Source organism: Poeciliopsis prolifica, unplaced genomic scaffold (assembly GCF_027474105.1).
Source record: "Poeciliopsis prolifica strain line A6 unplaced genomic scaffold, Auburn_PproV2 SCAFFOLD071, whole genome shotgun sequence".
Classification (NCBI taxonomy): domain Eukaryota; kingdom Metazoa; phylum Chordata; class Actinopteri; order Cyprinodontiformes; family Poeciliidae; genus Poeciliopsis; species Poeciliopsis prolifica.
The window spans coordinates 1481383-1507000 of NW_026562446.1; the positions used below are offsets into that span (position 1 = coordinate 1481383).

The 25618-nt window shown below is 40.4% G+C and overlaps 1 pseudogene; it reads right to left on the reverse strand.

Moving 5' to 3' along the window:
* Positions 1–25378, reverse strand: part of LOC129352003 (very low-density lipoprotein receptor-like) — a 48477-nt pseudogene extending 23099 nt beyond the window's left edge.
* Positions 25379–25618: the final 240 nt, after the last annotated feature.

The following is a 25618-nucleotide window of genomic DNA, read 5'->3' on the forward strand; positions in this document are numbered from 1 at the left end:
GTCAAACAATGTCCCTGTCCCTTTACCATCATTCCTCATTTCACAATGAGAACAGCAGTCAAACAGGACAGAGAATTAGGTTTTTTTTAAATTAGCACTAGATCTGCCAGCCACATTCCTGCACATATGCCAAACATACATCCAGCCCCATTACACACATCTTCACAAGCTGCACCTCATCATGTTCCTGCACCTTCAGCAGAGACACAGATGCAACCAATTCAATAGCATCTTCAAATAACAGCCACAGATTCACCTGCAGCAGAATGTATGAAGAAAATAATAAAACATATTGATAAGGGCTGATCATCATCATCAGTCGTGTTCCTACAATGTCACTGCTGGTGCATGTTTTTGTGCTCAAATAAAGCTGAGGACAATAATATCTGTTTAGGTAAATACATTTTAATATCTTACAGGATGCAGCATTTATTTTTGATCAATTATTCTCCAACAATCATTTTTACAAATACATGTAACCCATTTAGAAAGGAAAGAGAAGAAAAATGTTGATCTTGAAATGTTTCTATGCAGATGATGGAGAGAGAGGAGCAGAGCTGCAGAGAGGGTTGAGACGAGGCTTTATTCACAAGATCCATCTAATGGCCTTTACCACACAAAACGGGAACATTTAGGCATCATGGCTGAAAATGGTTCTGATGGCCCAAATCCAAGACCAGAGGAGAGTAACAGGTGTTTTCCCAAAGCTTACTGGTTTGGTTTACTGTCTAATGGAGAGAAAGTTGAAGGAGATTGGTTACTGTATTCCAGAAATACTAACAAAGTCTATTGTTTTGCATGAAAGCTCTTTGGAGAAGCTAAAGTTCCTGCCACGTGGCTTGTGGAGGGAATAATAACTGGCCATGTCTTTCAAAAACACTGAAGCCCATGAAACCAGTAGTTGTCACATAAACGCTTCTCTGATGTGGAAAGAAATGTGGCTTACGCCTCGGTAAGACTATTGATAGTGAACTGCAGAGAACCAGCAGCTGGAAAAGCAACTGGAGAAATGTGTTGGCTCCAGTTATTGACTGCATCCTCTTCCTTGCAGAGAGAAACTCGCCACTAAGGGGGAAAATTGTCAGCTAGGAAATCCTAAAACTGGAGCTTTTCTGTGAATCCTGGAGCTCAGAGCACGATCTGATGTCACACTGGCAGAACATGTTAGAAAGGCTGCAAACTCCAAACAAACCCCTGGATATCTGACATGCTGCTCAGAATGAACTGCTGGATTCAATATCAGAGTGTTTGGGCTAAATATCTGCCCAGACCAAAGCCTCCAAGGACTTTGCAGTGGAACTGGAATATTTCAAAGCAAGAGCAGGCCTCAGTCATCATTCCATATATTGATACAGATGGGAAGAAAAAAGTCTCTATTGCAGAGTCTTTTGTGGGTTTCACTGCTGTGAAGGACACAACTGGGAAAGGCCTCACACTAACAGGGTACTGGAGAGTTTGGGCTTGGATTTGGCTGATTGTAGAGGGCAAAGTTACCATAATGGCTCTAATATGAGGGCAATAAACAAGGCTGCTGAAGCTTTAATACAGCAAAGATGTCCAGAGGCTCCATTCATCCCCTGCTGCAGCCACAGCCTGAACCTTTTGTTATGTGATGCAGCCTCATCTAGCAGAGAGTCTAACTGTCTTTGGCACTGTCCAAAGATTGGACACCATCTTTGGGTCTTCTGTGGAGCATTTTATCAATAGTTTTACTGATATGGACATTTAATGCTAGTGCAGCACAAGTTAGTCTGGATCTTCCTGCAGCTTTAGATCACAGTTTTCTTCCTCTTAAACATGAATCTCTTTGAAGCCACTGCTTTCATTTCTTGTTGCTTTCATGGCTGTAGGGTCAAAGGTCAAGCTGGCGTCTTTCTTTGGCATCTTTTGTGATAATTACAGCGAGATGAGAAACTTGTGTTTCAGCAGCAGGAATGTTGTAAAGATGGATTGGCGACAGGATGACATGGGAAGCGATTCACATGAGTTTAAATGGAGTTTGAGGCCTGAAGCATCAGAGAAAGTTTGGATGAGACGGATAACAGGAATTTGGTCGGCATCTCTCAGAAACAGAGTCGTGTCATCAGCAACTGGACTGATACACATTTCTCCATCAGCAACTGGGATGCGGCGCATTTTGTTTCCAGAATAAATGTTGCAAGAAGTTGGGCTGCCATCAGGAATAAATAGGGGAAACTGGGCGGCCCAGTCTCTCTCCTCTGGATACTGGGAATCTGGGACAGGAACCAGTTTAACACAGCAGTTACCTTCTTGTAAAGAGGCTGGATATGAAATATGGCCTGAAAGCAAATGTTTCTAAGCTCCCATACGTAAAGCCGTCCTCTAGAGAGTCAGAAGCCTTATAAAAGTCCAACAAGCAAATCAAGCTGTTATCATTGATTGGTTCTGAAGGGTCCAGTAGATCCAGCACAAGCCTCAGGTTGTTTGTGTCTGTGGGACATGAAGCCTGATTGAGATTCATCAATAATAGAACTGAGGGTTTGTTTCATTCTTCTGGCCAAATCCAAACTTTCCAGTCATTGTTCAGTCAGCAAATAGGTCTCCAGTTGTCAATGGGTAACTTGTCTTTGCCAGCCTTTGGGATCAGAGTAATAAGGCCTTGTGTTAAAGTAGGAGGCAATTCTCCACCATCAATACTTTCTGAAAGAGCCTGAGAATAAAGGGACTCACATCTTTGACACATTTCTCATAAAGCTACTTGACAGCCCATCACTACCTGCTGATTGGTTGTTTTAAGGCTTCAAATATCCTCTTCTACTTCCTGTAGCGTGAGGTTAGCATCACACATTTTGTTCTCAGATCAACTTCACAATGTTTCATGGAGTCAATCAGAAAGAAGCTTTTTCATGGGAGTCTTCAGAGGAGTAGAGGTTGTTGTAGGAACTGGAACCAAATGAACCAAGAGTTTTATGGTCTGATACAATCTTGTCATGAACTTTAAGTGAGTCTAAAGTCTCATGAAGTTTAGATTGTTCTGAACCAAAACAGTAGGAAGAACACTGCTCCCCTTCCTCCAACCATCTGGCTCCAGACCTGACAAACGCGCCTCCAGCTTCTGTTTCTATATTTCATCCAGTTTAGTTTGACCTTCACTAAGGAGAGAAAGGTCATCCTCATGAAGGTCATCATGGCTGATCCTGGATAAAGAAGCTGTCTGAGAGCAAAGACTTTCTTCCTCTTGCCTTCTCTTGTCTGCAAGGTTCCTGCTGAAGGATCTGCTGGATTTTCCTCTGTCATATTTGAACAGTTCCCAAAAAGGACTAAAGGAGTTTTGTCTCCAGGCTTTTCCTCCCAGCGGGATTTAATCAGGGATCTGATGCTTTCAGTAACATCCTCATATGAGAGAAGACTGTTGTTCCTCTTCCAACAGACGGCTCTAGGAATGCCGGGCGTCCAGAGCCAAAGGCTTAACGGGATTATTTCACGGTCAGAGAAAGGAGCAGGGTGCGTATCAATATTAACAGCAGCAGAACCGACTGGCTTTGATACCAGCCAAAAGTCAATACGGACTTTTTAGAAAGGTCTTTGGTAGGGAGGAAAAGATCCGGTTTATTGCTGCCGATTTCGATACCGATCACCATGAGGCCCATCTTTGCTGATCGCCTGGATCCGCTGATTTTTTTCATCTTAGTTAGAAATGATACTATGTGATGTGGCAAAATTAAAATGGATCTGCTTATAAATTCACCTCATTAACGTAAACATGCAACAAACTTGCAGGCACAAAACAGCAGCTACTGAGTCAAAAGAAGAGAAAAACCTGCAACCAGTTCAACATGAACAGTAAAGTTCTCTGTAGCATAAATTATACATGAGCCAATAATCTCACAACATTATTATATCAAATAATGTCCAGTAAAACAGGGAAACATTCATTCAAAGTAAAAATGCAGCTTGAACCAAAATCTATGATCCAAAGTTAATGAATCAAAACTTCCTGAGAGCAGCTAATGATTAACACTGGTTAGATAGCAGAATAATGCAGATTATGGATAGCTAGATGATAAATGCAGGTATTGGTTAGCTAGATGATTAAAGCTGGCTCTGGTTAGCTAGTTGATTAACACTGGTTCTGGTTAACTAGCTAAGTAATGCTGGTTCTGGTTAGCTAGCTGATCAATGCTGGCTCTGGTAAGTTAGCTGATTATTGCTGGTTCTGGTTAGCTAGCTGATCAATGCTGGCTCTGGTTAGCTAGCTGCGTAATAAAGGTTCTGGTTACCTAGCTAAATAATGCAGATTCTGGTTAGCTAGCTGATTAATTATTGTTCTGATTATCTAGCTGAATAATGCTGGTTCTGGTTAGCTAGCTAATTAACGCTGGTTCTGGTTAGCTAGTTAAATAATGCAGGTTCTGGTTAGCTAGCTGATTAATGCTTGATCTGGTTAGCAAGCTGCATAATGCAGGTTCTGGTTAGCTAGCTGATTAACGCTGGTTCTGGTTAGCTAGATGATAAATGCAGGTATTGGTTAGCTAGATGATTAAAGCTGGTTCTGGTTAACTAGCTAATTAATGATGGTTCTGGTTAGCTAGTTGATTAACGCTGGTTCTGGTTAACTAGCTAAGTAATGTTGGTTCTGGTTAGCTAGTTGATTAATGCTTGATCTAGTTAGCTAGCTAATTAATGCTGGTTTTGGTTAGCTAGCTGATTAACGCTGGTTCTGGTTAGCTAGCTGCGTAATAAAGGTTCTGGTTACCTAGCTAAATAATGCAGATTCTGGTTAGCTAGTTGATTAATGCTTGATCTGGTTAGCTAGCTGCATAATGCAGGTTCTGGTTAGCTAGCTGATTAACGCTGGTTCTGGTTAGCTAGATGATAAATGCAGGTATTGGTTAGCTAGATGATTAAAGCTGGTTCTGGTTAACTAGCTAAGTAACGCTGGTTCTGGTTAGCTAGTTGAATAATGCAGGTTCTGGTTAGCTAGTTGATTAATGCTTGATCTGGTTAGCTAGCTAATTAATGGTTCTGGTTAGCTAGTTGATTAATGCTGGTTCTGGTTAACTAGCTAAGTAATGCTGGTTCTGGTTAGTTAGTTGATTAATGCTTGATCTGGTTAGCTAGCTAATTAATGCTGGTTCTGGTTAGCTAGTTGATTAATGCTTGATCTGGTTAGCTAGCTGCATAATGCAGGTGCTGGTTAGCTAGTGATTAACGCTGGTTCTGTTAGCTAGCTGCGTAATAAAGGTTCTGGTTAGCTAGTTGAATAATGCAGATTCTGGTTAGCTAGCTGATTAATTATTATTCTGATTATCTAGCTGAATAATGCTGGTTCTGGTTAGCTAGCTAATTAACGCTGGTTCTGGTTAGCTAGTTATATAATGCAGATTCTGGTTAGCTAGCTGATTAATGCTTGATCTGGTTAGCTAGCTGCATAATGCAGGTTCTGGTTAGCTAGCTGATTAATGCTTGATCTGGTTAGCTAGCTGCATAATGCAGGTTCTGGTTAGCTAGGTGATGAATGCAGGTTCTGGTTAGCTAGGTGATGAATGCAGGTTCTGGTTAGCTAGCTGATTAATGCTGGTTCTGGTTAGCTAGCTGCATAATGCAGGTTCTGGTTAGCTAGTTGAATAATTCAGATTCTGGTTAGCTAGCTGATTAATTATTGTTCTGATTATCTAGCTGAATAATGCTGGTTCTGGTTAGCTAGCTAATTAACGCTGGTTCTCGTTAGCTAGTTAAATAATGCAGGTTCTGGTTAGCTAGCTGATTAATGCTTGATCTGGTTAGCTAGCTGCATAATGCAGGTTCTGGCTAGCTGATTAATGCTTGATCTGGGCTAGCTGCATAATGCAGGTTCTGGTTAGCTAGGTGATGAATGCAGGTTCTGGTTAGCTAGTGATGAACCCTGGTTCTGGTTAGCTAGTTGAATAATGCAGGTTCTGGTTAGCTAGGGATGAATGCAGGTTCTGGTTAGCCATTAAAATGGATCTGCTTATAAATTCATCTAATTAACGTAAACATGCAACAAACTTGCAGCACAAAACAGCAGCTACTGAGTCAAAAGAAGAGAAAAACCTGCAACCAGTTCAACAACATGAACAGTAAAGTTCTCTGTAACATAAATTATACATGAGCCAATAATCTCACAACATTATTATATAAAATAATGTCCAGTAAAACAGGGAAATATTCATTCAAAGTAAAAATACAGGTTGAACAAAATTCAATGTCAAAGTTAATGAATCAAAACTTCCTGAGAGCAGCTAATGATTAACACTGGTTAGATAGCAGAATAATGCAGATTATAGATAGCTAGATGATGAATGCAGGTGCTAGTTAGCTAGCTTAATAATGCTGGTTCTGGTTAGCTAGTTAAATAATGCAGGTTCTGGTTAGCTAGCTGATTAATGCTTGATCTGGTTAGCTAGCTGCATAATGCAGGTTCTGATTAGCTAGCTGATTAATGCTTGATCTGGTTAGCTAGCTGCATAATGCAGGTTCTGGTTAGCTAGGTGATGAATGCAGGTGCTGTTAGCTAGCTGAATAATGCAGGTTCTGGTTAGTTAGCTGATTAACGCTGGTTCTGGTTAGCTAGCTGATTATGGTTGGTTCTGGTTAGCTAGGTGATGAATGCTGGTGCTGGTGAGCTAGATTATTAATGCTGGTTCCTTTTAGCTAGCTGATTAACGCTGATTCTGGTAAGCTAGCTGATTAACGTGGTTCTGGTTAGCTAGATGATAAATGCAGGTATTGGTTAGCTAGATGATTAAAGCTGGTTCTGGTTAACTAGCTAAGTAACGCTGGTTCTGGTTAGCTAGTTGAATTAATGCAGGTTCTGGTAGCTAGTTGATTAATGCTTGATCTGGTTAGCTATAATTAATGCTGGTTCTGGTTAGCTAGTTGATTAATGCTGGTTCTGGTTAACTAGCTAAGTAATGCTGGTTCTGGTTAGTTAGTGATTAATGCTTGATCTGGTTAGCTAGCTAATTAATGCTGGTTCTGGTTAGCTAGTTGATCAATGCTTGATCTGGTTAGCTAGCTGCATAATGCAGGTCTGGTTAGCTAGTTGATTAACGCTGGTTCTGTTTAGCTAGCTGCGTAATAAAGGTTCTGGTTAGCTAGTGAATAATGCAGATTCTGGTTAGCTAGCTGATTAATATTATTCTGATTATCTAGCTGATAATGCTGGTTCTGGTTAGCTAGCTAATTAACGCTGGTTCTGGTTAGCAAGTTATATAATGCAGATTCTGGTTAGCTAGCTGATTAATGCTTGATCTGGTTAGCTAGCTGCATAATGCAGGTTCTGGTTAGCTAGTTGATTAATGCTTGATCTGGTTAGCTAGCTGCATAATGCAGGTTCTGGTTAGCTAGGTGATAATGCAGGTTCTGGTTAGCTAGGTGATGAATGCAGGTTCTGGTTAGCTAGCTGATTAATGCTGGTTCTGGTTAGCTAGCTGCATAATGCAGGTTTCTGGTTAGCTAGTTGAATAATTCAGATTCTGGTTAGCTAGCTGATTAATTATTGTTCTGATTATCTAGCTGAATAATGCTGGTTCTGGTTAGCTAGCTAATTGCTGGTTCTCGTTAGCTAGTTAAATAATGCAGGTTCTGGTTAGCTAGCTGATTAATGCTTGATCTGGTTAGCTAGCTGCATAATGCAGGTTCTGGTTATCTAGCTGATTAATGCTTGATCTGGTTCTAGCTGCATAATGCAGGTCTGGTTAGCTAGGTGATGAATGCAGGTTCTGGTTAGCTAGGTGATGAACCCTGGTTCTGGTTAGCTAGTTGAATAATGCAGGTTCTGGTTAGCTAGGGGATGAATGCAGGTTCTGGTTAGCCATTAAAATGGATCTGCTTATAAATTCATCTAATTAACGTAAACATGCAACAAACTTGCAGGCACAAAACAGCAGCTACTGAGTCAAAAGAAGAGAAAAACCTGCAACCAGTTCAACAACATGAACAGTAAAGTTCTCTGTAACATAAATTATACATGAGCCAATAATCTCACAACATTATATATAAAATAATGTCCAGTAAAACAGGGAAATATTCATTCAAAGTAAAAATACAGGTTGAACAAAATTCAATGATTCAAAGTTAATGAATCAAAACTTCCTGAGAGCAGCTAATGATTAACACTGGTTAGATAGCAGAATAATGCAGATTATAGATAGCTAGATGATGAATGCAGGTGCTAGTTAGCTACTTAATAATGCTGGTTCTGGTTAGCTAGTTAAATATGCAGGTTCTGGTTAGCTAGCTGATTAATGCTTGATCTGGTTAGCTAGCTGCATAATGCAGGTTCTGATTAGCTAGCTGATTAATGCTTGATCTGGTTAGCTAGCTGCATAATGCAGGTTCTGTTAGCTAGGTGATGAATGCAGGTGCTGTTAGCTAGCTGAATAATGCAGGTTCTGGTTAGTTAGCTGATTACGCTGGTTCTGGTTAGCTAGCTGATATGGTTGGTTCTGGTTAGCTAGGTGATGAATGCTGGTGCTGGTAAGCTAGATGATTAACGCTGGTTCCTTTAGCTAGCTGATTAACGCTGATTCTGGTAAGCTAGCTGATTAACGCTGGTTCTGGTTAGCTAGATGATAAATGCAGGTATGGTTAGCTAGATGATTTAAAGCTGGTTCTGGTTAACTAGCTAAGTAACGCTGGTTCTGGTTAGCTAGTTGAATAATGCAGGTTCTGGTAGCTAGTTGATTAATGCTTGATCTGGTTAGCTAGCTAATTAATGCTGGTTCTGGTTAGCTAGTTGATTAATGCTGGTTCTGGTAACTAGCTAAGTAATGCTGGTTCTGGTTAGTTAGTTGATTAATGCTTGATCGGTTAGCTAGCTAATTAATGCTGGTTCTGGTAGCTAGTTGATCAATGCTTGATCTGGTTAGCTAGCTGCATAATGCAGGTGCTGGTTAGCTAGTTGATTACGCTGGTTCTGTTTAGCTAGCTGCGTAATAAAGGTTCTGGTTAGCTAGTTGAATAATGCAGATTCTGGTTAGCTAGCTGATTAATTATTATTCTGATTATCTAGCTGAATAATGCTGGTTCTGGTTAGCTAGCTAATTAACGCTGGTTCTGGTTAGCAAGTTATATAATGCAGATTCTGGTTAGCTAGCTGATTAATGCTTGATCTGGTTAGCTAGCTGCATAATGCAGGTTCTGGTTAGCTAGTTGATTAATGCTTGATCTGGTTAGCTAGCTGCAAATGCAGGTTTGGTTAGCTAGGTGATGAATGCAGTTCTGGTTAGCTAGGTGATGAATGCAGGTTCTGGTTAGCTAGCTGATTAATGCTGGTTCTGGTTAGCTAGCTGCATAATGCAGGTTCTGGTTAGCTAGTTGAATAATTCAGATTCTGGTTAGCTAGCTGATTAATTATTGTTCTGATTATCTAGCTGAATAATGCTGGTTCTGTTAGCTAGCTAATTAACGCTGGTTCTCGTTAGCTAGTTAAATAATGCAGGTTCTGGTTAGCTAGCTGATAATGCTTGATCTGGTTAGCTAGCTGCATAATGCAGGTTCTGGTTATCTAGCTGATTAATGCTTGATCTGGTTAGCTAGCTGCATAATGCAGGTTCTGGTTAGCTAGGTGATGAATGCAGGTTCTGGTTAGCTAGGTGATGAACCCTGGTTCTGGTTAGCTAGTTGAATAATGCAGGTTCTGGTTAGCTAGGGGATGAATGCAGGTTCTGGTTAGCCATTAAAATGGATCTGCTTATAAATTCATCTAATTAACGTAACATGCAACAAACTTGCAGGCACAAAACAGCAGCTACTGAGTCAAAAGAAGAGAAAAACCTGCAACCAGTTCAACAACATGAACAGTAAAGTTCTCTGTAACATAAATTATACATGAGCCAATAATCTCACAACATTATTATATAAATAATGTCCAGTAAAACAGGGAAATATTCATTCAAAGTAAAAATACAGGTTGAACAAAATTCAATGATTCAAAGTTAATGAATCAAAACTTCCTGAGAGCAGCTAATGATTAACACTGGTTAGATAGCAGAATAATGCAGATTATAGATAGCTAGATGATGAATGCAGGTGCTAGTTAGCTAGCTTAATAATGCTGGTTCTGGTTAGCTAGTTAAATAATGCAGGTTCTGGTTAGCTAGCTGATTAATGCTTGATCTGGTTAGCTAGCTGCATAATGCAGGTTCTGATTAGCTAGCTGATTAATGCTTGATCTGGTTAGCTAGCTGCATAATGCAGGTTCTGGTTAGCTAGGTGATGAATGCAGGTGCTGTTAGCTAGCTGAATAATGCAGGTTCTGGTTAGTTAGCTGATAACGCTGGTTCTGGTTAGCTAGCTGATTATGGTTGGTTCTGGTTAGCTAGGTGATGAATGCTGGTGCTGGTGAGCTAGATTATTAATGCTGGTTCCTTTTAGCTAGCTGATTAACGCTGATTCTGGTAAGCTAGCTGATTAACGATGGTTCTGGTTAGCTAGCTGAATAATGCAGATTATGGTTAGCAAGATGATTAATGCAGGTATTGGTCAGCTACATGATTAAAGCTGGTTCTGGTTAGCTAGCTTATTAACGCAGGTTCCATTAGCTAGCTGATTAATGCAGGTTTTTGGTTAGCTAGCTGATTAATGCAGGTTCTGGTTAGCTAGCTGATTAACACTGGTTCTGGTTAGCTAGCTAATTAATGCTGTTTCTGGTAAGCTAGCTGATTAATGATGGTTCTGGTTATCTTGCTGAATAATGCAAATTCTGGTTAGCTAGGTGATGAATGCTGGTGCTGGTTTTGCTAGATGATTAACACTAGTTCTGGTTAGCTAGCTGCATAATGCAGATTATGGTTAGCAAGGTGATTAATGCAGGTATTGGTTAGCTACATGATTAACGCTGGTTCTGGTTAGCTAGTTGAATAATGCAGGTTCTGGTTAGCTAGCTGATTAATGCTTGATCTGGTTAGCTAGCTGCATATGCAGGTTCTGGTTAGTTATCTGATTAATGCTGATTCTGGTTAGCTAGCTGTGTAACGCAGGTTCTAGTTAGCTAGCTGATTAATGCATCTTCTGGATAGGCAGATGATGAATGCAGTTGCTAGTTACATGCTGATAATGCAAGTTCTGGTTAGCTAGCTGATTAACTGGTTCTGGTTAACTAGTTGATTAATGCTTGATCTAGTTAGCTAGCTGCATAATGCAGGTGCTGGTTAGCTAGCTGATTAACACTGGTTCTGGTTAGCTAGTTGATTAATGCTTGATCTGGTTAGCTAGCTGCATAATGCAGGTGCTGGTTAGCTAGCTGATTACGCTGGTTCTGGTTAGCTAGGCTGCGTAATAAAGGTTCTGGTTAGCTGGCTGATTAATGCAGGTTCTGGTTTGCTAGCTGATTAACGCTGGTTCTGGTTAGCTAGCTGCGTAATAAAGGTTCTGGTTAGCTAGCTGATTATGTTTGATGTGGTTAGCTGGCTGCATAATGCTGTTTCTTGTTAGCTAGCTGATTAATGCTGGTTCTGGTTAGCTAGCTGATAATGCTTTTCCTGGTTAGCTAGCTGATTAATGCTGGTTTCTGGTTAGCTAGTTGAATAATGCAGATTCTGGTTAGCTAGCTGATTAATTATTGTTCTGATTATCTAGGGCTAATTAACGCTGGTTATGGTTAGCTAGCTAATTAACGCTGGTTGGTTAGCTAGTTGAATAATGCAGGTTCTGTTAGCTAGCTGATTAATGCTTGATCTGGTTAGCTAGCTGCATATGCGGTTCTGGTTAGCTAGCTGATTAATGCTTGATCTGGTTAGCTAGCTGCATAATGCAGGTTCTGGTTAGCTAGGTGATGAATGCAGGTTCTGGTTAGCTAGGTGATGAACCCTGGTTCTGGTTAGCTAGTTGAATAATGCAGGTTCTGGTTAGCTAGCTGAACAATGCATGTTCTGGTTAGTTAGCTGATTAACCTGGTTCTGGTTAGCTAGTTGAATAAAGCAGGTTCTGGTTAGCTAGCTGATTAATGCTTGATCTGGTTTAGCTAGCTGCATAATGCAGGTTCTGGTTAGCTAGCTGATTAATGCTTAATCTGGTTAGCTAGCTGCATAATGCAGGTCTGGTTTAGCTAGTGATGAATGCAGGTTGGTTAGCTAGGTGATGAACGCTGGTTCTGGTTAGCTAGTCATATGCAGGTTCTGGTTAGCTAGCTGATTAATGCTTGAACTGGTTAGCTAGCTGCATAATGCAGGTTCTGGTTAGCTAGGTGATGAATGCAGGTGCTGTTAGCAAGCTGATTAACGCAGGTTCTGGTTAGCTAGGTGATGAACGCTGGTTCTGTTTAGCTAGGTGATGAACGCTGGTTCTGGTTAGCTAGCTGCATAATCCAGGTTTCTTGTTAGCTAGGTGATGAATCCAGGTCTGTTAGCTAGCTGATTAAAGCTGGTTCTGGTTAGCTAGCTGAATAGTGCAGGTTCTGGTTAGTTAGCTGATTAACGCTGGTTCTGGTTAGCTAGCTCATTATGTTTAGTTATGGTTAGCTAGATTATTAAAGCTTTTTCTAGTTAGCTAGCTGGTTAACGCTGGTTCTCGTTATCTTGCTGAATAATGCAATTCTGGTGAGCTAGATTATTAATGCTTGATCTAGTTAGCTAGCTGCATAATGCAGGTGCTGGTTAGCTAGCTGATTAACTCTGGTTCTGGTTAGCTAGTTGATTAATGCTTGATCTGGTTAGCTAGCTGCATAATGTTTTTCCTGGTTATGGTTAGCTAGCTAATTAACGCTGGTTCTGGTTAGCTAGTTGAATAATGCAGGTTCTGGTTAGCTAGTTAATTAATGCTTGATCTGGTTAGCTAGCTGCATAATGCAGGTTCTGGTTAGCTAGCTGATTAATGCTTGATCTGGTTAGCTAGCTGCATAATGCAGGTTCTGGTTAGCTAGGTGATGAATGAAGGTTCTGGTTAGCTAGGTGATGAACCCTGGTTTTGGTTAGCTAGTTGAATAATGCAGGTTTCTGGTTAGCTAGTTGATGAATGCAGGTTCTGGTTAGCTAGTTGAATAATGCAGGTTCTGGTTAGCTAGCTGAACAATGCAGATTATGGTTAGCTAGCTGATTAATGATGCTTCTGGTTAGCCAGCTGAATAATGCTGGTTTGTGGTTAGCTAGCTGATTAACGCCTATTCTGGTTAGCTAGATCATGAATGCTTGATCTGGTTAGCTAGCTGATTAATGCCGATTCTGGTAAGCTAGATCATGAATGCTTGATCTGGTTAGCTAGCTGATTAATGCTTGATCTGGTTAGCTAGCTGCATAATGCAGGTTTCTGGTTAGCAAGTTGAATAATGCAGGTTCTGGTTAGCTAGCTGATTAACCAGGTTCTGGTTAGCTAGGTGATGAATTCAGGTTCTGGTTAGCTAGCTGCATAATGCAGGTTCTGGTTAGCTAGGAGATGAATGCAGGTGCTGTTAGCTAGATTAACGCAGGTTCTGGTTAGCTAGGTGATGACGCTGGTTCTGGTTAGCTAGTTGAATAATGCAGGTTCTGGTTAGCTAGGTGATGAATGCAGGTTCTGGTTAGCTAGGGTGATGAACGCTGGTTTCTGGTTAGCTAGCTGATTAATGCTTGATCTGGTTAGCTAGCTGCATAATGCAGGTTCTGGTTAGCTAGGTGATGAATGCAGGTGCTGTTAGCTAGCTGAATGCAGGTTCTGGTTAGTTAGCTGATTAACGCTGGTTCTGGTTAGCTAGCTGATTATGGTTGGTTCTGGTTAGCTAGGTGATGAATGCTGGTGCTGGTGAGCTAGATTATTAATTCTGGTTCCTTTTAGCTAGCTGATTAAACGCTGATTCTGGTAAGCTAGCTGATTAACGATGGTTTGGTTAGCTAGCTGAATAATGCAGATTATGGTTAGCAAGATGATTAATGCAGGTATTGGTTAGCTACATGATTAAAGCTGGTTCTGGTTAGCTAGCTTATTAACGCAGGTTCCATTTAGCTAGCTGATTAATGCAGGTTCTGGTTAGCTAGCTGAATAATGCAGATTATGGTTAGCAAGATGAATAATGCAGATTATAGTTAGCTAGCTGATTAACACCGATTCTGGTTAGCTAGATGATGAATGCTTGATCTGGTTAGCTAGCTGCATAATGCCGGTTCTGGTTAGCAAGGTGAATAATGCAGGTTCTGGTTAGCTATCTGATTAATGCTGGTTCTGGTTAGCTAGCTGATTATGGTTGGTTCTGGTTAGCTAGGTGATGAATGCAGGTGCTGTTAGCTAGCTGATTAAAGCTGGTTCTGGTTAGCTAGCTGAATAATGCAGATTCTGTTTAGTTAAATGATTAAAGCTTTTTCTGGTTAGCTAGCTGGTTAACGCTGGTTCTGTTTATCTTGCTGAATAATGCAAATTCTAGTTAGCTAGGTGATGAATGCTGGTGCTGGGTGAGCTAGATTATTAATGCTGGTTCCTTTAGCTAGCTGATTAATGCTGGTTCTGGTTAGCTAGCTGCATAATGCAGGTTCTGGTTAGCTAGTTGAATAATGCAGTTTCTGGTTAGCTAGCTGAACAATGCAGGTTTTGGTTAGCTATGTGATGAATGCAGGTTCTGGTTAGCTAGGTGATGAACCCTGGTTCTGGTTAGCTAGTTGAATAATGCAGGTTCTGGTTAGCTAGGTGATTAATACTTGATCTGGTTAGCTAGCTGCATAATGCCGGTTCTGGTTAGCTAGGTGATGGATGCAGGTGCTGTTAGCTAGCTGATTAACGCAGGTTCTGGGTAGCTAGGTGACGAACGCTGGTTCTGGTTAGCTAGTTGAATAATGCAGGTTCTGGTTAGCTAGCTGATTAATGCTTGATCTGGTTAGCTAGCTGCGTAATGCAGGTTCTGGTTAGCTAGCTGATTAAAGCTTGATCTGGTTAGGTAGCTGCATGCAGGTTCTGGTTAGCTAGCTGAATAATGCAGGTTCTGGTTAGTTAGCTGATTAACGCTGGTTCTGGTTAGCTAGCTGATTATGGTTGGTTCTGGTTAGCTAGGTGATGAATGCAGGTGCTGTTAGCTAGCTGATTAAAGCTGGTTCTGGTTAGCTAGCTGAATAATATAGGTTCTGGTTAATTAGATGATTAAAGCTTTTTCTGGTTAGCTAGCTGGTTAACGTTGTTCTGGTTATCTTGCTGAATAATGCAAATTCTAGTTAGCTAGGTGATGAATGCTGGTGCTGGTGAGCTAGATTATTAATGCTGGTTCCTTTTTAGCTGATTAACGCTGATTCTGGTTAGCTAGCTTATTAACGCAGGTTCCAGTTAGCTAGCTGATTTATGCAGGTTCTGTTTAGCTAGATGAATAATGCAGATTATGGTTAGCTAGCTGATTAATGATGCTTCTGGTTAGCCAGCTGAATAATGCTGGTTGTGGTTAGCTAGCTGATTAACGCCTATTCTGGTTAGCTAGATCATGAATGCTTGATCTGGTTAGCTAGCTGATTAATGCTTGATCTGGTTAGCTAGCTGCATAATGCAGGTTTGGTTAGCAAGTTGAATAATGCAGGTTCTGGTTAGCTAGCTGATTAACGCAGGTTCTGGTTAGCTAGGTGATGAATTCAGGTTCTGGTTAGCTAGCTGCATAATGCAGGTTCTGGTTAGCTAGGAGATGAATGCAGGTGCTGTTAGCTAGCTGATTAACGCAGGTTCTGGTTAGCTAGGTGATGAACGCTGGTTCTGGTTAGCTAGTTGAATAATGCAGGTTCTGGTTAGCTAGGTGATGAATGCAGGTTCTGGTTAGCTAGGTGATGAACGCTGGTTCTGGTTAGCTAGCTGATTAATGCTTGATCTGGTTAGCTAGCTGCATAATGCAGGTTCTGGTTAGCTAGGTGATGAATGCAGGTGCTGTTAGCTAGCTGAATAATGCAGGTTCTGGTTAGTTAGTGATTAACGCTGGTTCTGGTTAGCTAGCTGATTATGGTTGGTTCTGGTTAGCTAGGTGATGAATGCTGGTGCTGGTGAGCTAGATTATTAATTCTGGTTCCTTTTAGCTAGCTGATTAACGCTGATTCTGGTAAGCTAGCTGATTAACGATGGTTCTGGTTAGCTAGCTGAATAATGCAGATTATGGTTAGCAAGATGATTAATGCAGGTATTGGTTAGCTACATGATTAAAGCTGGTTCTGGTTAGCTAGCTTATTAACGCAGGTTCCATTTAGCTAGCTGATTAATGCAGGTTCTGGTTAGCTAGCTGAATAATGCAGATTATGGTTAGCAAGATGAATAATGCAGATTATAGTTAGCTAGTGATTAACACCGATTCTGGTTAGCTAGATGATGAATGCTTGATCTGGTTAGCTAGCTGCATAATGCCGGTTCTGGTTAGCAAGGTGAATAATGCAGGTTCTGGTTAGCTAGCTGATTAACGCTGGTTCTGGTTAGCTAGCTGATTATGGTTGGTTCTGGTTAGCTAGGTGATGAATGCAGGTGCTGTTAGCTAGCTGATTAAAGCTGGTTCTGGTTAGCTAGCTGAATAATGCAGATTCTGTTTAGTTAAATGATTAAAGCTTTTTCTGGTTAGCTAGCTGGTTAACGCTGGTTCTGTTTATCTTGCTGAATAATGCAAATTCTAGTTAGCTAGGTGATGAATGCTGGTGCTGGTGAGCTAGATTATTAATGCTGGTTCCTTTTAGCTAGCTGATTAATGCTGGTTCTGGTTAACAAGCTCATTAATTCTGGTTCTGGTAAGCTGGCTTATTAATGTAGTTTCTGGTTAGTTAGCTGAACAATGCAGGTTTTGGTTAGCTATGTGATGAATGCAGGTTCTGGTTAGCTAGGTGATGAACCCTGGTTCTGTTAGCTAGTTGAATAATGCAGGTTCTGGTTAGCTAGGTGATTAATACTTGATCTGGTTAGCTAGCTGCATAATGCCGGTTCTGGTTAGCTAGGTGATGGATGCAGGTGCTGTTAGCTAGCTGATTAACGCAGGTTCTGGGTAGCTAGGTGACGACGCTGGTTCTGGTTAGCTAGTTGAATAATGCAGGTTCTGGTTAGCTAGCTGATTAATGCTTGATCTGGTTAGCTAGCTGCGTAATGCAGGTTTCTGGTTAGCTAGCTGATTAAAGCTTGATCTGGTTAGGTAGCTGCATAATGCAGGTTCTGTTAGCTAGCTGAATAATGCAGGTTCTGGTTAGTTAGCTGATTAACGCTGGTTCTGGTTAGCTAGCTGATTATGGTTGGTTCTGGTTAGCTAGGTGATGAATGCAGGTGCTGTTAGCTAGCTGATTAAAGCTGGTTCTGGTTAGCTAGCTGAATAATATAGGTTCTGGTTAATTAGATGATTAAAGCTTTTTCTGGTTAGCTAGCTGGTTAACGTTGGTTCTGGTTATCTTGCTGAATAATGCAAATTCTAGTTAGCTAGGTGATGAATGCTGGTGCTGGTGAGCTAGATTATTAATGCTGGTTCCTTTTAGCTAGCTGATTAACGCTGATTCTGGTTAGCTAGCTTATTAACGCAGGTTCCAGTTAGCTAGCTGATTTATGCAGGTTCTGTTTAGCTAGATGAATAATGCAGATTATGGTTAGCTAGCTGATTAATGATGCTTCTGGTTAGCCAGCTGAATAATGCTGGTTGTGGTTAGCTAGCTGATTAACGCCTATTCTGGTTAGCTAGATCATGAATGCTTGATCTGGTTAGCTAGCTGATTAATGCTTGATCTGGTTAGCTAGCTGCATAATGCAGGTTCTGGTTAGCAAGTTGAATAATGCAGGTTCTGGTTAGCTAGCTGATTAACGCAGGTTCTGGTTAGCTAGGTGATGAATTCAGGTTCTGGTTAGCTAGCTGCATAATGCAGGTTCTGGTTAGCTAGGAGATGAATGCAGGTGCTGTTAGCTAGCTGATTAACGCAGGTTCTGGTTAGCTAGGTGATGAACGCTGGTTCTGGTTAGCTAGTTGAATAATGCAGGTTCTGGTTAGCTAGGTGATGAATGCAGGTTCTGGTTAGCTAGGTGATGAACGCTGGTTTCTGGTTAGCTAGCTGATTAATGCTTGATCTGGTTAGCTAGCTGCATAATGCAGGTTCTGGTTAGCTAGGTGATGAATGCAGGTGCTGTTAGCTAGCTGAATAATGCAGGTTTCTGGTAAGTTAGCTGATTATTGCTGGTTCTGGTTAGCTAGCTGATTATGGTTGGTTCTGGTTAGCTAGGTGATGAATGCTGGTGCTGTGAGCTAGATTATTAATGCTGGTTCCTTTTAGCTAGCTGATTAACGCTGATTCTGGTAAGCTAGCTGATTAACGATGGTTCTGGTTAGCTAGCTGAATAATGCAGATTATGGTTAGCAAGATGATTAATGCAGGTATTGGTTAGCTACATGATTAAAGCTGGTTCTGGTTAGCTAGCTTATTAACGCAGGTTCCATTTAGCTAGCTGATTAATGCAGGTTCTGGTTAGCTAGCTGAATAATGCAGATTATGGTTAGCAAGATGAATAATGCAGATTATAGTTAGCTAGCTGATTAACACCGATTCTGGTTAGCTAGATGATGAATGCTTGATCTGGTTAGCTAGCTGCATAATGCCGGTTCTGGTTAGCAAGGTAAATAATGCAGGTTCTGGTTAGCTAGCTGATTAACGCTGGTTCTGGTTAGCTAGCTGATTATGGTTGGTTCTGGTTAGCTAGGTGATGAATGCAGGTGCTGTTAGCTAGCTGATTAAAGCTGTTCTGGTTAGCTAGCTGAATAATGCAGATTCTGTTTAGTTAAATGATTAAAGCTTTTTCTGGTTAGCTAGCTGGTTAACGCTGGTTCTGTTTATCTTGCTGAATAATGCAAATTCTAGTTAGCTAGGTGATGAATGCTGGTGCTGGTGAGCTAGATTATTAATGCTGGTTCCTTTTAGCTAGCTGATTAATGCTGGTTCTGGTTAGCTAGCTGCATAATGCAGGTTCTGGTTAGCTAGTTGAATAATGCACGTTCTGGTTAGCTAGCTGATTAACGCTGGTTCTGGTTTGCTAGCTGATTAACGCAGGTTCCATTTAGCTAGCTGATTAATGCTGGTTGTTGTTAGACAGCTGTGTAATAAATGTTCTGGTTAGCTAGCTGATTAATGCTTGATCTGGTTAGCTAGCTGCATAATGCAGGTTCTGGTTAGCTAGCTGATTAATGCTTGTTTTGGTTAGCTAGTTGATTAATGCTTGTTTTGTTAGCTAGCTGATTAATGCTTGTTTTGGTTAGCTAGTTGATTAATGCTTGTTTTGGTTAGCTAGCTGCCTAATCAAATCAAATCAAATTTTATTTGTATAGCACATTTCAGCAGCAAGGCATTTCAAAGTGCTTTACATCATAAACACAAGAACACAAGTCATGCAACATATAATAAACAATACATTGTTACATATTACATTTTAAATAAAGTTCTAAACAGTGTGTTTTTAGTTGAGATTTAAAGGAAATCAGGGTTTCCGCTGTTTTACAGTTTTCTGGAAGTTTGTTCAAATTTTTGGTGCATAGATGCTGAAAGCTGCTTCTCCTCTCTTGGTTCTGGTTCTGGGGATGCAGAGCAGAACCAGAACCAGAAGACCTGAGAGTCTGAAAGGTTGATACAACAACAGCAGATCTTTGATGTATTTGTGGTGCTAAACCGTTCAGTGATTTATAAACTAACAGTATTTTAAATCTATTCTTTGAGCTACAGGGAGCCAGTGGAGGGACTTTAAAACTGCTGTTATGTCTCTATCTTCCTGGTTCTAGTGAGAACAGGAGCAGCAGCTTCTGGATCAGCTGCAGCTGTTTGATTGATTTGTGGGTCCAGCAATGGTTCTGGCTTTAGAGTTGATGTGCAGATTAATCCTCTGATTTTTTTAATTTTCTCTGAAAGAAGCTGGAAAACTTGTTCCATCAGCATTAGATTGGAGTTCAGGTGGAAACGTCACAGGAGGGTTTGTGAGCCTGTCAACTGTTGCAAATAAAGTTCGAGCATTATTGATGTTTTTGTTTATGACATCTGCAAAGAAAGCCTCCCTTGCATGTTTTAGTGTTGAGTGATAGTTACGTAGTCTTTCTTTATAGATGTCATTATGAACGTGAAGTTGAGTTTTACTCCATTTTGGTTCTGCTCTGTTGTCTTGCAGACCGAACTGTTTGTGCTTTTCTCCATGGAGATTTCTTCCTACCAGACACAACCTTTACTTTAATTGGAGCAATAGATCAATGATATATGAAACTATAGATTGAAATCATCTACCACTGATCTACATCATTACAGCTTAAAGCTGAGGAGGAAGAGTAGATTTGATTAAATGTTTCTGCTGTGTTTTCTGTGAAAGAACGTTTTGTGACAGCAGCTGTTTGTCCAAGTGGGTCAAAGAATAAAGAACCTTCAAGATAACAGCAAAGTGATCCGACAGGGAGACATTATTTATAACGCTGGTTCTGATTGGCTTTTTGGATTTTTTCTCCAAAGAGAAAAATGTTCTGCAGGTTCTGAGTTTCAGGTAGAAGTTCTGAATGAAACAGAAAATATTAAGATTTTCCCACTTTATGCTTCAAAGCATTGACCTCTGACCTTCATGGGATGGAATGTTTTACTTTAACTAGGACTTTCTGAAAGGCAGAGTTGATGAAAAAATCATTTTAATGCAAAATTTAAATTAAAACAGGAAAAGAAAAGAATGAGCAGCAATGAACCAAATGCAGCAGAAGAAAAATGTTTTTATTTAAAACACGAAGAAAAACTGCAGCAAATTTACAAAAGTAAGATTTATATTCAAATCTGACATGTTGAGAAAAATAGGAGCCGATAGAAACAGAAAATGATCAGATTGAGAAAAACTGATCAATATTTCAATGAAATCTGATGAATGAAAGGAAAAAATAAGAGAAACAACATCTTGATATTCAGTGTGAAGCTTTGACTGGAAACAAAGAGAAAAACATGAGGATCCTGGAGAAATCCTGGAATAATCCTGGAATAATCCTGGAATAATCCCAGCTTCCATCTTAAATGACTGGAAGAACAAAAGTTTCCAAGGACTCAATCAGAATCGTTCACCAAGAAATAGATTGTAGAGACTGAACTATCTGTTCAACAGTGAGAGAGTTTCTCTGACAGGAGGAAAAACTTTAGACTCTTTAGACTCAAATCAGATCAGAAACACTGAAGAGGAACCAGAACTGGACCAGAACCCAAATCCAGGAATCAGAGGTTCAGTGAATGTGGTGTTGAAGGTGTGGAGGAGGATCAGTGAGTCAGAGGAGACTCTGTAGAAGGACATAATGCCAGCAGGACAGTCCACCACTGCTACTCTGTTAGGAGTAGGAGGGAGGAGAGACGAGTTTCTATGTTATTGTGCCTGACAGAGAAACCAAATCATCAGAGCATCTCAGACTCCAAGAATGATCATTATATCCAAACCAACAGTCTAAACTGTTTCCTTTCCTCCTGATTCTTCTGTAACTCACTGATATAAAAACTTCTCCTCTCCACTCAACCTCCCAGTAACAGCGACCAGTCAGACCAGTTCTACAAAGCAGCTGATCCCAGTAATCAAATCTGTCTGGATGATCAGGATATGATTGAAACTCCTTCACACATGTCACCTTCCTGTTGTCTTCAGACAGCTTGACTCTTCTGCTCACTGTGTTTGTGTCGATGGTGAGTTGACAGGAATCTGATGGAGAACAAACACAATCCAATTGCAGTTATTGATCATTTATTGACACTTTGACTCCTGAATGAGTGATGTGACAGTTTGAAGATGGTTGAATGTGAGCTGCTTTGTTGTCATGAATCAGATGAAAAACACACTTACATTTCCTCAGACCTGGAGTCAAGAATCGGCCTCCAGCAGGCTCCACCCTGAAAGGAGGAGGGGGGTCAGACCATCAGTCTCTTTCAGCAGCAAACATGGACATTACATGTCTCTCAGACACACATTGTCCTCCACTGAGACAGGAACAATCAGTAATGAACAAATTGCAGATAAATCATGTTTTATTGTGTTTTCTCTCTGTAACAGTTTAGATTAAATTTGTGATTCTATGCATCATAATTTCAGGATGACCTGCGTCTCTCTAGCATCCTTAACTTCAGTCATTTTCAATAAATTACATTATTTATGAAAAGTATTTCAGTAACTCGGCTCACAAGTTAAACACATCATACTGATTAATTCCCCACAAACTGTTTTAAAGCTTTTATTTGTTAATGATGATGATTTGTTGCTTACAGCTCATGAAAACATTTCTGATCAGATTACAGATCAATAAAAACTATTAATGCAGAAATGTGGGTCTAATGAAAAATATGTTTAATATCTGCTGAAGTTGTTTTAAAACCTGACAAACGAGCCTCATGGGAACCATATTCTAATTTATTGAATATGACTGTAAATATGAGATTATTGACATTAATCCAGTTTAACGTTACTGGGACATTCATGGCAGGAGACGCTGCGCTCCATGCAGATCAACTTGTGCTGTGATAAATAACTGAGGTGGAATTGGTGACTGTGGAACCGGAAAACTAAACTGGAACTGGTTCAGACTGAAACTGGGAGCTTTTAATTCCCCAATCCATCCAAAGCTATTACAATCAGATTCATGATGTTCCCAACAGTCCTGCAGCTCAGCCTCAGTTGGATGATGGTCATTATGTCCCTGTAGATTTACCCAATACACATTCATCAGCTTCAGTCTTCTTCATCTTAAAGGAAGCTCACCAGTTTCAACTTGCAAAGCAGCTAAAGGAGATGATCTGAAAGCTCCACAACATGTCCGTAACCCTTGTGTTTGTTCGCTATCAAGTTTTCTCCACTGACTGTCAGCAGCTGCTATATATGCTACACCTCCATAATCTAAGGAAGATCTCATGAGAGCCTGATAAACTCCCAACAGCCACTTCTTGAAGCTCCACATTCCTGTCCAGAAACAACAAATTATTCACTTTTTACGTTTATTTGAACTAATTCTATTTACTGTCTCCAGGTTAATTTTTCATCAAAGATGACACCTAAAAATCTCACTTTATTCACTTGATCAAGCTTCTGATTATAGAGTTTTAAATTAACCCTCTTCTATAAAAACATCACTTGAGACTTTACAACTGACATCCTAAATCCCATTTATTGGCCCAACTTTCAAAATGGCCTCCTGCATCTTTTTCTGTAAATATATGAGATGATGCACCCAGAGAGCCCCATCATCAGCAAATAAAGATTTCCTTATACTTCTATCTCATCAAAAATATCATTTACCATAATATTAAAGACAATTGGACAACACACACGACCTTGTGTGGTAGTTTGTGTATCTAGAGGAAAAAGCAACTTTAACTTCCATTTCTCTACCAAACAGAAAATCTAAACAGTTATAAACCTTCCTCTAAAACCAAGTTTTTCTGGTTTAATCAATAATCCGTCTTTCCATAACATATCATATGCCTTTTCTATATCAGAGAACACAGCTATCACCATTTCTTATTTGTTTCCTTACTTCTGACTCCAGGCACAGTTTCGCATCCATCGTATTTCTTCCTGCAGGAAAACCACTTTGATATGGACAGAATACATTTTTACTTCGAGAAAATATGATGGCCTTTCTGTTACTATCCTCTCCATTATTTTCCCAGATTGAGATGTAAGAGCTAAAGGTCTATAGTTTGAAGAGTCTGTAGGATTTTTTCCTGGTTTCAACACAGGAATTATAACTGACTGTTTCCATGCAGCAGGAATTATTCCTGTCTCCCAAATCAGATTAAAACATTTTAAAATAACAGTAAGCGACATTTCATTTAAATGTTTAAGCATTATATAACAAAGTCCATCTTTTCCTGTGTTGATGTTTAGCATTAAAGAGCTTTTTTCAGCTCATACATAGTAAAAGGCAAATCTAGCTCTTGATTTGAGATGATTTTATTAGTGACTCCTGGATTTTCAGCTAAAATCTAAAGAAATCATCTTTTCCCAACCCATGAACCTTCTGTAAGGTTTCAAAACTCTGCAATATCCCTTTGTGGGAAAATGAATATAGTATGTAGTTAATCCTTTTGAGGTCCATAGTTTGAATCTGTTATCAGTTCTGTTTGGTGCAAAATCCCAGTCATAGGCACACCATCTCATAATTTTAGATATGTCTCCGATTCTGCAGATTATAACCAATTCCTGCCAGGACTTCAGGAAGCGACCTGTTATGAAAGTCTTCTGGTATCTGCTGTTCTTCCTGTAATTTATAATCACTAAGTAGGGCTGTTATTAGGATTCCTTTTATCATGGTACCTTCTATGTCCTTCCATGCTGCAGTGTATGCAGGTGAGCACAAACAGACTAAAGGTCTCAGTTGGGCTGCATGATAATATTCGTGTAGGCAGGGAAGGCCCATTCCTCCCTTTTCTTTTTTAACTGCAGAGTTCTTAACTTAATTCTGGCCTTTTACCCTGCCATAAATACCTCGCTATTAATCGATGCCATTCTAAAAATTGTTTAGATGGGATTCTGACAGGTAGACATTGAAATAAATACAGCAACTGCAGGAGGATATTCATCCTGATGGATTCTATCCAGGAGCTTAAACTTAAAAAGGGAATAACATTCCATCTATGTAAATTTGATTTTATTTTCAAATTTAGTGGCCCATAATTTAACATCATATAGTTTTGAGAAGTCCCTCGGCAGCGAGACTCCCAAATACTTGATAGACTCAGCCCCCCAATTCCAGTTGTACTTTGTTTAATAGAAGACGGTGGATCATATGAAATGTTAATACTTGGGTTTTACTTATATTGATTTTGTAGCCAGAAATCAAAACTAACCTCTTCAAGTAACTTCATCAGTTTGGGGACAGTCAGTATGGGCTGTGCTATACTCATCAATAAATCGTCTGTGAACAAGGATAGTTTCTGCTCCGTCATTTAACCCCTTTATATCCGCCCTTTTCCTGATCAGCTGACTCATGGGCTCAATAAACAAGGCAAAGAGGAGCGGCGACGCAACACACCCTGTCTCGCACATAAAACTGAACACAATTTGTCCAAAAACTTCCTAGGTAGGGATCTATTAACCTGACCCTGTTGAGTCCCCACCAGGGGGTCGAAGGAAAAAGTCCCCCTCCTCAGTCCAGAGGGAGAGGCCCTTACCTGCAACAGTTGCATGTTGGAAAAAGAAAAGGCGACAAAAATGTCCCAACTCCAAAGGAAAAAAGGTCCCGGTCGAACCGAGTTACTTTATAGTTTGTTTCCACCACTAATTACAGATTTGGTTGAAGATTTCACATTTCCTCTTGCCGTCGGGGGGAAGATCTGCTAGATCCCAGAGGGGCCACTAGATCCCAGAGGGGCCACTAGATCCCAGAGGGGCCACTAGATCCCAGAGGGGCCACTAGATCCCAGAGGGGCCACTAGATCCCAGAGGGGCCACTAGATCCCAAAGGGTCACCGGTTCTCCTGAAGGCTCGCAGCTTCTCCCTGTAGTTGGATCCCCGGCCGGCTTTAGATGCTCCCTTCATCGTTCATCGGTCCACTCTCATCCATGACAATCTCTGCATCTGCTCCATGAGTGTCTCCGGAGGTTTGATGGTTGAAACAGTGAACCCTCGTCTCAGCAGGTCCTCTGATGCCTCCTCCACGGTATCGTACCTGAGTGAAGTTGGCCCCCCCACCTTCTTCAAATCAGACAAAATTGGTGTCAAACGTTTGTGCTGCGTTTGTGCAGCAAAAATTTTCGTTTGTGCTGCTATCATTTGAAA